We start from the raw sequence: 11,029 nt of genomic DNA, 5'->3' as shown, positions 1-11,029 counted from the left end.
TTTTTTTTTTTTTTTTTTCCCCAAAATTTTCCATTTTTACATAGATTATTTCTGATTTATATATAAATGCAACAAATACTGATATGACAGGAGATACACACCAAACAGGGTGTGTAAATTATTATATATAACAGATTACCGGTAACTAAGAATTGTGCAACAGCACAGTATTGCGCAATAGCACAGTATTGCACAATAGCAAGAAATCTTCAATTGAAAATAAATACAAATCTTTTAACCAATTTCAATGGGATTAATTTAAAGTCTTTAATTTTTGGGGGTTCTAAAAAACCTTGTATTACTAGTTTGGATATTGGGCCCCATTTTTAAATTGGTCTACATTGAGGTCCAAAGGGTCCAAAATTAAACTTTGTTTGATTTCATCAAAAACTGAATTATTGCGGCTCTATGATATGATGAATCTTATTGTGCATTTAGATTTTTTATTTTGGGCCCTGTTTTCAAATTAGTTCATATTAAGGTTTGAAGGGTCTATAATTAAACTTTGTTTGATTTCAACTAAAATTAAATTTTTGGTGTTTTTTTAAATCTGAATCTAACCATGTTGTTAGATTTTGGATATCAGACCATACTAGGTAAATTAAATGTCCCATTTCAAATTTTTAAGATCTTTGACCACATTTATTTTGTGTGAGAAACCTATATTATGTCAAAAATTTGATCACAATCCAAATTCAGACAGTATCAAACTTGAATATTGTGTCCAAACTTGCCCCAACTGTTCAGGGTTCGACCTCAGTGGTCGTATACGTATCAGGCTGAGCTCGGCGAAGCATTTTATGATATTTTATGATAAAGTTGAAATTCAATGGCCTGAAGTGAACCTTGTCCTTTTGAGATCTTTAAAGAAAATAGTTTTTTTGTATGTGTGTATTTGTACTTGGTCCATGTTGTTTCATCTTTTCCATACAAGAACATTTGTTTTTTAAAAAACTTTTTAAAATAATTTACATTGATGCTCCATTCCTAACTTTACAGTTGAAATGGACATCCTATAGAAGTATACATATTACTAGAGACATTTATAGTACTAGTATCAGGATTGGCAAAGTATTAATAGTACCTGAATGGGAAAACATAGATTATTATGTCTTGAATTCATCCTAACAGTGTAATAATAAATGTGCCACAACCCTAGGTTTATCTGATGAGAAATGACATCATCCAATTAATGAAAGCTAGTTGGCCAACTAGTCAAGGGCATTGGGCATAGTGCAGACAATGTTTTCTTATTAATGTATGTCTCGATGGTTTAAGATTAAATCATTATAAATGTTTAAAATATAGTGATAACCCTGTAAAGTTGTGGCTTGGTAATCCAATAGAGAAAATATATTGTACAGTTGTTACAAGTTTTAAATTAAAGAGGTTTTTGTACTTATTCATAGTAGATTTCAGCTTTTTTAGATTTTTTTCAGAAAGGTAACTGGGTTTGTGCACAGTCTTCTTTGAACCCAATACCTAATATCAACAGTCATATTACAGAAAAATTAGAGGTTTGTATAACTCCTACATGTCATACCATATATACAATGCATCATACATTTTTGTAAATTTATATTAAGCAGATCTTCAAATATTATAAGGATAACACAGATCAATCTGATACTAATTGTAGTTACTGACGGTCAATTCATGTAGATTTAATTAAGTGTACTTCCAAAATTTATAAATAGTAAAAAATATTTACAAAAGATTCACCTATTATAAAAATAAGAAGATGTGGTATAATTGTCTGTAAAATGGAAAAAAGTCACAAATCTGGTAAGGAAAAAAGTCACAAATCTGGTAAGGAAAAAAGTCACAAATCTGGTAAGGAAAAAAGTCACAAATCTGGTAAGGAAAAAAGTCACAAATCTGGTAAGGAAAAAAGTCACAAATCTGGTAAGGAAAAAAGTCACAAATCTGGTAAGGAAAAAAAGTCACAAATCTGGTAAGGAAAAAAGTCACAAATCTGGTAAGGAAAAAAAGTCACAAATCTGGTAAGGAAAAAAGTCACAAATCTGGTAAGGAAAAAAAGTCACAAATCTGGTAAGGAAAAAAGTCACAAATCTGGTAAGGAAAAAAAGTCACAAATCTGGTAAGGAAAAAAGTCACAAATCTGGTAAGGAAAAAAAGCAAATAATGGTAAATGTAGGGAAAAAAGGTCACAGAAAAAGTCACAAATCAAGAAGGAAACAATGTGAAATATTGTGTATATAGAGGAAAAAAAGTCACCCTAAAATTATTATGATGTCATAATTATTTGTGTCATTCATATACTTCATAATAAGATCATACAACTTCTCCTTATTTTTATACTCTTAGGTCACAAAAATTAACTGTTGAAGGCTGTACAGTGACCTAAAGTTGCTAATCTTCTACATCATTTGGTCTCTGGTAAAGAGTTGTCTTTATGATAGAGTCATATTTTTAGCAATCATCATGATCATACCCCATCTTATTTAATTTTTTTTATAAACATCACAATTATTGACCCTATTTCTTTTTTTGTACTAATTACTTTAATATTTTTTAAAAAGTAATATATTCTGCTACAATATTTGCAGAAGAATAACAATGATTAACCCCACATATGATTTTGAAGAATAGTCTTTTGCCTATATTATCTTAAAAACAATAATTATAATAATAAATAATGATAATAATAAAACTATAACTTTTAATCCTGGTGTCTATGATGAGTATTATAAAACATAGATATAAACTTCAAATTTTAAAATGATCAGCAAGATAAGATCTTCAAATAGGTCAGCATACATGTAGATGAATTTGTCAGTTTTCTTCTATTAGGAGTTATTGCCCTGAAAGGATGATTTTTACCCATTTTTGTGTTTTTGGTGTATCCATTAGAAGAAAGAAAGAAACTGTAAACAGAAAACATTATCAGCATTACAATTAAGTTCAACAAAAAGAGAAATTTTAGCTATGACTAATATTTGAGTCTACAATGTTGTTTATTGATGCAGTTGCACATAGATAGACCTAGGTAAGCAACACAGGCTCTTTAGAGGGTGTAGCCTTACCAAACGGTGTTAAAAAGTTGCACATAAGATGCTAACATGAGATCTAACAATAGCAACTAACATGATTGCACTTGAGGTTTTTAACATGCAAATTAGGTGAGGAGTTGTGAGCACAAAAATTGCACATATGAAACTAACTTAATTTGCATGTTAAAAACCTCACTTGCAAATGCCCATGTGAACCTTTTGTTTCACATGTGCATTTTATCAGATTGCTCATATGAGCAGCTGCTCACATTTGATTTTTTTTATCTAATTATCTCCAGATGATGATGATTTAATTGTGCTTGCATTTAAAAACAAAATTGCTGCTTAATCATGTTATTAGGATAAATTTCAAAATTTAAATGAAGATCATGACTAGTTGAAAATAAAATAAATGATATTCTGAGTTATGATTTGTTTATTATTTTGTCCTTTTTGTTATTAAAAAAAATGACTTAAAATGTTACATTACATTATGAAATTAGTGCAGTGACTTACTTTAGTACATAATGAATTTCTTTTATTGCACTATATTTTAGAAAGTTTAAAAGGGGATTTATCTCCATAGTACTTATTTGAAGAACAATTTTTGCCATAAAGGGCATAAAATTGTAATATATTTGAGAATCTGAAAAAAAAATGAAATAGAAATGATAACGCTTAGAAAGATTTAACCACAGCCACAATGGTAATTTTGTATTCCAGCAATGGCATAGTTTAAATAGCACAAAATATGGCTTAATAATTTTTTTATCTCCATTTCCTTCCAAATTGATGATGTTAATTTGAATTAACATACATGACTGGGCATGTCAGTTTGAAAAAGCTTATATGAGCATGTGCAATGACACATGTTAGTTTGAATAAGGTTGAGAACTCAATATTGACTTTACTTTCATATGCTTGTGCATGTATGAAAGAGTTGAGATTTATACCATATTTGTATAAACCTTAGAAATGAATGCCAGCTGCTTAGTTGATTTGCAACATTGTTTACAAACATTTACAATTCAGGAAATGGTTAAAAAGTATGAAATTACAAGTGACAAGTGGCGAGCTTTTGGATACCAGAAAGCAATCCAGGTTCTTAAGAAACATCCAACGCAAATTACAACTTGGGAGGTATGCTGCTAATAGAATCATAATAAATGCTAGTTGAAGATAAGTCATTAAATTATAGTATAGAATAGAATAGAATATTTTTATTTCCCAAATTACAGGACCCATAAAGGGCATAAAATCAGATACAATTGATTTACATAATTGGTAACAACAACAATAATAGTCACTTGAAAATATATATTTAGTATATTAGCATTGGTCAGAATCAGAGCCAAAAACCACATATATATTGTGAATAAAAGAATAAAATTACATTATATGCATTCATTCTCAAATCATTTACTTGACTTAGTGTCAATATGAATACCTGATCTCCTTAATTCAAAACAGTCACAAATATAACAGCCCAGTTTTTCCATAAGAGTTACATTTTCTTGAGTCAAGAGCCATAAAAATTTAGAAGATTTATTTAAATTTTTAAAATTATAACAATTGTCAGATATGTATTGAAAAAAGTCTTCCCTTTGAGTATCATAAAGAGGACATTCTAACAAAAAATGAAGCTCATCTTCAACTTTACCAAGTGAGCAATTTGAACAAAGACGCTCAGATCTTTCTATATATTTTTTGATTATCTGTCTGTCTCAATTTTTAAAGAGTGAGCACTTATTCTTAATTTACAAATTGACTGTCTTTTTTTAAAATCCTGTAGTTCTAAATATTTTTCTTTTTCAAAACAATTTTTTATAGAAAAATAAGTACCAAGCTTCCCTTTTTCAGAGTTAATTGTTTGATACTTCAGTCTATTCCAAAATGTTAAATAACTTTCACATAGTTTATTTTTAACATACTGACATAAAGAACCAATTGATTGGTCAAAATTTGGTAAATCAATCTCTCTCTGAATATAATCTATACTAGAGTACCATGTATTTACATTAGAAATATGTAATTGTTTACAACATATGAATGCATCAAATAATAATCCTTCTTTCAAACCTTCCAGTCTATGACAATATTTTAACATTGATAAAATTATAGTAAAATAAATAGGAAATCTACCAAGCTCTGACATCACAGCTATGTTACTGGACTTTCTGTTTACACCAAGAATATATTTCATAAATTTGTTATGAGCTTTTTCAGAGGAATCCTGACCAAAAACTTTTTCCAATATATAATCATTATCTCTTTTACATGCAGCTGAATCAGTACGAAACATTCCCCATATTTCACTGCCATATAATAGTATGGGTTTAATTGTATGATCATAAAGATGTAAAAAAGTGGCAATACTAGGGTTAGATGATGACAAGCATCTCTCTGTGTGGTATACAACCATCTGTCTGTGTGGCATTTGGTACATATCCTGCACCTTTTCTAAAAATGAACAAAAGGTGATGTGGGGTATTGAACAATAAGAGATAGGGATAGCTTGTTATTTCAATGTGGAGGTTGAAAAAGTTGTATCAAGTTACATTTTTGTTGAGTTTACAATACAACATTAATGTAGTGCAAGCCAGACATAGGGATCCTAGATTTCATTGTTCGAGTCTTCAACGTTAAGGACCAATCTGGTTATAGTTTTTTTTTTAGACATCAATAACTGCTGTATATTCAGAAATTTTTGCGAGGTTTCTCTTGATGTGAATTTGACTTGGTGAGTATTACAATAATAAGGACTCGCATTCTAATATCTGATACATATATCAGTATGCAGATATCCCTGAAATCGCAGAAATTAATCTCACATTTTTCTCAATTCTCCAAAAATCTCATTTATAAATGCATGCAATAATATCTGAATTTACAGTATGTATAAAGGATATATTTTTTTGTAAAAAAATAAAGAATATATTTGTTTGTAAAAGATAAACAATAAAACAGATAGATCCACTAACCAAGGTTAATTTTGTTAGAAGTTATCTTCTCTTGAGCAGTTTAGAGGTACATTTTTCAGGTGAGCAATTGACCATTGGACCTTTTGAAGTTGGCATGCAAAAAGTGCAGGAAGGGACAATACCATGTGTCAACATTTATACCTATAATGAGGTTCTGGATGGGGTTTACAGAATAGACAATAATGGACAAAAGATACATAATAAGGGATAAAAAAAATACAGGTTAGATAAAAATAGACAAAAAAAAAATACAGAATGCAAAATCATTGGGACCTAAATTATAAAGAAAAGAGAATTATGTGGAAATAAATTAAAGAATAGAGAAAAATGCCCTACAAAATTAAAGAATTCAGAAATGAATAAAACCCCATCCAGACCTTCTATAAAGAATGTCTTATTTGTTTCATTATAGGAAGCAAAGGCTTTACCAGCCATTGGAGCAAAGCTGGCTGATAAAATTTGGGAAATTATAGAAAGTGGTGGATTACGGAAGTTAGATGAATTTAAATCCAACGAGGAGATAAAAACTTTGGAATTTTACCAATGTTTGGGGTGCTGGGGCTGTAACAAGTCGACAGTGGTATCAGCAGGTGTTGTATTATACCATGTTTATCAAGTTGGTATAGACTAGATATTAGTTAGATGTACTAAAAAATAAACAATACTAGTATATAATGGAACAACACTTTATTGCTGTTTTTCATCTTAACTGTTGTTTCAAAAAAAGTGTTGTTTTAAGGTTTTCATTGATTAACATTACAGATACACCTTATAGCAAGACCATGACATCTCCTAGAGTAGATTAAGAGGCACCCTGTAATAGTCGATATTTTGATATCATATAATTTACGTATGTCTTTGAAGTACTTAATGAATTGTTATACCATTGACTCCCAAGTCAAAGAGGACAGCAGTTCTTAAGCAGTTAATTAGCATTCACAGTTCTTACTTGCCAGCTGTTCTTTAGCAGTTCATTAGCATTCACAGTTGCCAAATTCAAGTCAATGGTTATTTTGCATATAGGCATTCCAATAGCATTCCAATAGCATTCCGTAGCAGTTTATTTAGCTGTTACAGTTATTTTGCAGTTATTTTTGACGAAAAATTTAAATGAGATGCCCCAAAACTGCTATCTTCTCTGAATATTCATGAGAACTGCTATAATAATAGCTATCAATAATGAATATTCATACAAGCTGCTAAGTTGTACATCCTAATATGGTTTTAAAAACTGCTAATAACTGCTATGGAATGCTATCGTGTCTGTCAAAAGTATGAATACAAAGGTACATGAATATACAGGGTACAAGTTATGAATGCAGAAATATTTTACTGTAAGTCTTGTTGAAATTTCAAAAAGTTGTACTAACTTAAATTTGTAATTTGAGCAGACTAACTGCAATCAAATGACTTGATTTTAATCCAATAACGGACTTGTTAATGGGGTGTAAATATGTTTTGTGAGAACTGTATCTGGCCTTAGACCCCTTATTAATTATGTCAGTGGCAGAATAATAGGAACAGTTAAGAATGCACTTTAAATATCAGTGCTTATAAAAAGCAACTAATTCAATAAGAGTGGTTACTAGAGACTATTAATTACCTTGACTAAGTGATTTTCAGATTAAAAGTTATTTCTTTTTAATTATTATTTAATTACCAAATGTACAACTAATTTCTCTCTCTCTAAATATATATAATATACATTGTTCGTCTAAATAACAGCCCAACAATGTTAGATCTGTAAATTTGCGGAAGCAAAGTTTTTGTTCTTCTCTGGCAGGGATTCAGACTCATGCTACTGAGATATCGTGGACGTACTTAAATATATACATTGTATATACATTTTATGTGGACCAAAAGACAACAGTTATCTCTCTTTCTCTTTTAAATTTAAAGAAATATTTTTCTTACTACAGGTTATATATTATGTTTCGATATTAACCATGTTAACTTCATTAAATGGATTGTTTGGTCAATATTAAACAATCAGCTATTTGCGGCCTAGGTTTTCCTAATATTCCCCCTCCCCTTTTTCAACTCTTGAATATGATTTGTTTTTGTTTTTTTTTACAAAATTATATTAAGATATTCATATTTCTATTTTCAAATAATATCTTGCACTGTAAGTATATGCTAGTATTTTATTACAATCCTGTAAAAATCAGATATTCTATGTGAATAAATAACTATCCCCTTTTTTTGGGCTGTTTGTATGATTTCTGTTTTCCCCTACAAAATTTAATTGTGTCCAGAAAATACACATGCATTAACTGTAACTTCAACTTACTGTACTGCAGGTTTGTGAAAGTATTCCATTAAGCCTATTATAGTAAATTAAACTTTATAATTGACATAAATACTGTTTTTCACCAGCAAGTATTTACTACAGCTTGGAGCCAAAATGCACATTTGAAAATGATCAAATAATCTTCAAATGAAGGTTTACTATCAAGCTGAAAACAAAACCAGATCCAAGCATTTTAAACAAAGATTAAAACAAAAACTGCTACCAAACTTCTATTGAACTGCTGTCATAACTGCTGTCCAATTGACAAATTGACATCAGTTTTAAGGTATCCAAACTGCTACAGGTGAATGCTAAGAAATGGTGAAACAAGGCAGTTTTTCAGACTGCTATTAGATGGACTGCTAAAAATATGAATAACTGGTAAATAACAGCTAAAAACAGCTAATAATAGCAGTTCAATTTGACTTAGGCTTATATGTCATAAGAATGCTACTTAAGATCTTATTGTATGTTCTTTTATGTAACTTTTGTTATTCCACTGATCATGACTTGAAAGAGGATTGTGATCTCACAACACTAGTTTAACACTGCCACATCACTGGAGTTAAGCGTCTAACAAACATTTCCTACTTTACAGTATTATGATTAAAACTGAATTTCAAACATTTTTGAAAATGATATTATATCAAGATTTGTATTGTTATTCTTAAAAGGGATTTAGAACACTAGAAGATCTCAAAACAAAAGCAAAGTTGACACATCAACAAGAAGTTGGTTTGAAGTACTATGATGATATTTTAGATAGAATGTCAAGAGAAGAGGCTGGCGAAATTGAGGAAACAGTATGTTTATATATATTTTTTTTCATTTCATCTTCCTGTGTAAGTGTTTTTATTTAAGGGTCCGAAACAAGCCTTCTTGATTAAAAACATGTATTTTCGCAGGAGCACCAAATTTAAAGAATTTAAGATTTTTATTTTCACAGTATGTAGTAAACATAATTATATACAGTCAAACTTATGTCAAACACAGTGGTGATGAAAACCCAGAGAAATCATATCATTTTGTCATCTACAATTTTTTGCAACATATTTCATACTAAAAAAAAATTTTCAAAGAAATTTGTTGAAGTTGTCTAGTTTAATTTTTATATGACCGCAAAAAATTTTTGCGGTCGTATATTGGTATGACGTTGTCGTCGTCGTCATCCGAAGACACATTGGTTTTCGCACTCTAATTTTAGTTGAAATTTTACCATAAGGTTAAATACCACAAAAGGAAGGTTGGGATTGATTTTGGGGGTTATGGTACCACCAGTTAAGGAATTAGGGGCCAAAAAGGGGCCAAAAATAAGCATTTTCTAGTTTCCAGACAATAACTGTGGAACGGTGTATGGATCTCTCTGAAATTATACTACAAGTTTCCATACCACAAAGGGATGGTTAGGATTTGCTTTGGGGGGTAATGGCTCAAACCGTTTAGGAATTAGGGGCAAAAAAGGGGGAAAAACAAGGTTGTCCTGGTTAATGGACAAATACTTTAGTACAAAACATAATTTAAAGCAGTGTAAGGGAGATAAATCAAGTACATCATTGGAATTATCTCCCTTACACTGCTTTTAAATTATGTATAAAGTAATGGTTAATGAACAATTAAGATAATTTGAAACAGTGTAAGGGAGGTAATCCAAATACAATGTTTTGGTTACTTCCCTTACACTGCTTTTAAATTATGTTTACAGAAATGTATATTTATAAAGGAAGACCAGTAAAAATATCTGCAAATGTTGCATCTTTTTGAATTGAGATTATGACCATATCTTGAGGGAAAGAATTTTTTTGGGGAAAAAATGGGGGGGGGGGGGGGGGGTAAAAAGAAATTGTGGGGGGGGGCAATTTTTTCTCATTTCAGATTTCAGAAATTAAAAAGAATTATTCTTCAAATATTATTTTTTTTTTAAATTTCAAATATTCTTATTCAAGTAATCTTTAATTGCACAGTATGGCGCATTAGTTTTGTAAAATCTTTGACCACATTTATTTATTTGTTATGCCGAATCTAACAGTGTATTTAGATTTTTAATTTTGGGTCCAGTTTTCAAATTGGTCTACATTAAGGTCCAAAGGGTCCAAAATTAAACTTTGTTTGATTTTAACAAAAATTGAATATATGGGGTTCTTTGATATGCTTAATCTAAACATGTATTTAGATTATTGATTTTTGGCCCAGTTTTCAAGTTGGTCCAAATTGGGGTCCAAAATTAAACTTTGTTTGATTTCAACAAAAATTGAATATATGGGGTTCTTTGATATGCTGAATCTAACCATGTATTTAGATTTTTTATTTGTGGACCACGCTATCAAATTGGTTCATATTGAGGTCAAAAGGGTCCAAAATTAAACTTTGTTTGATTTCATCAAAAATTGAATTATTGGGGTTCTTTGATATGCCAAATCTAACCGTGTAGTTAGATTTTTAATTTTGGGTCCTGTTTTTTAAATTGGTCTACATTAAGGTCCAAAGGGTCCAAAATTAAACTTAGTTTGATTTTAATAAAAATTGAATAACTTGGGGTTCTTTGATATGCTGAATCTAAACATGTGTTTAGATTTTTGATTATGGGCCCAGTTTTCAAGTTTTTCCAAGTTGGGGTCCAAAATTAAACTTTGTTTGATTTCAATAAAAATTGAATATATGGGGTTCTTTGATATGCTGAATTTAAACATGTATTTAGATTTTAGATTTTTGGCCCAGTTTTCAAGTTGGTCCAAATTGGGGTCCAA

The 11,029-nt window shown here is 30.0% G+C and overlaps 1 long non-coding RNA gene across 1 annotated transcript; it reads left to right on the top strand.

The window, feature by feature from the left end:
- Positions 1 to 1,402: 1,402 nt before the first annotated feature.
- Positions 1,403 to 9,090, top strand: LOC127705415 (uncharacterized). The gene is made up of 4 exons (XR_007983871.1): positions 1,403 to 1,517; positions 4,047 to 4,154; positions 6,408 to 6,585; positions 8,960 to 9,090. It is a non-coding gene; the product is annotated as an uncharacterized LOC127705415 (long non-coding RNA).
- The last annotated feature ends 1,939 nt before the right edge of the window (positions 9,091 to 11,029 follow it).

Source organism: Mytilus californianus, unplaced genomic scaffold (genome assembly GCF_021869535.1).
Source record: "Mytilus californianus isolate M0D057914Y unplaced genomic scaffold, xbMytCali1.0.p SCAF_6, whole genome shotgun sequence".
In the NCBI taxonomy this organism is placed as follows: domain Eukaryota; kingdom Metazoa; phylum Mollusca; class Bivalvia; order Mytilida; family Mytilidae; genus Mytilus; species Mytilus californianus.
Note: the sequence above shows the minus strand (reverse complement) of the source record. Positions and strands in the feature narration are given on the sequence as shown.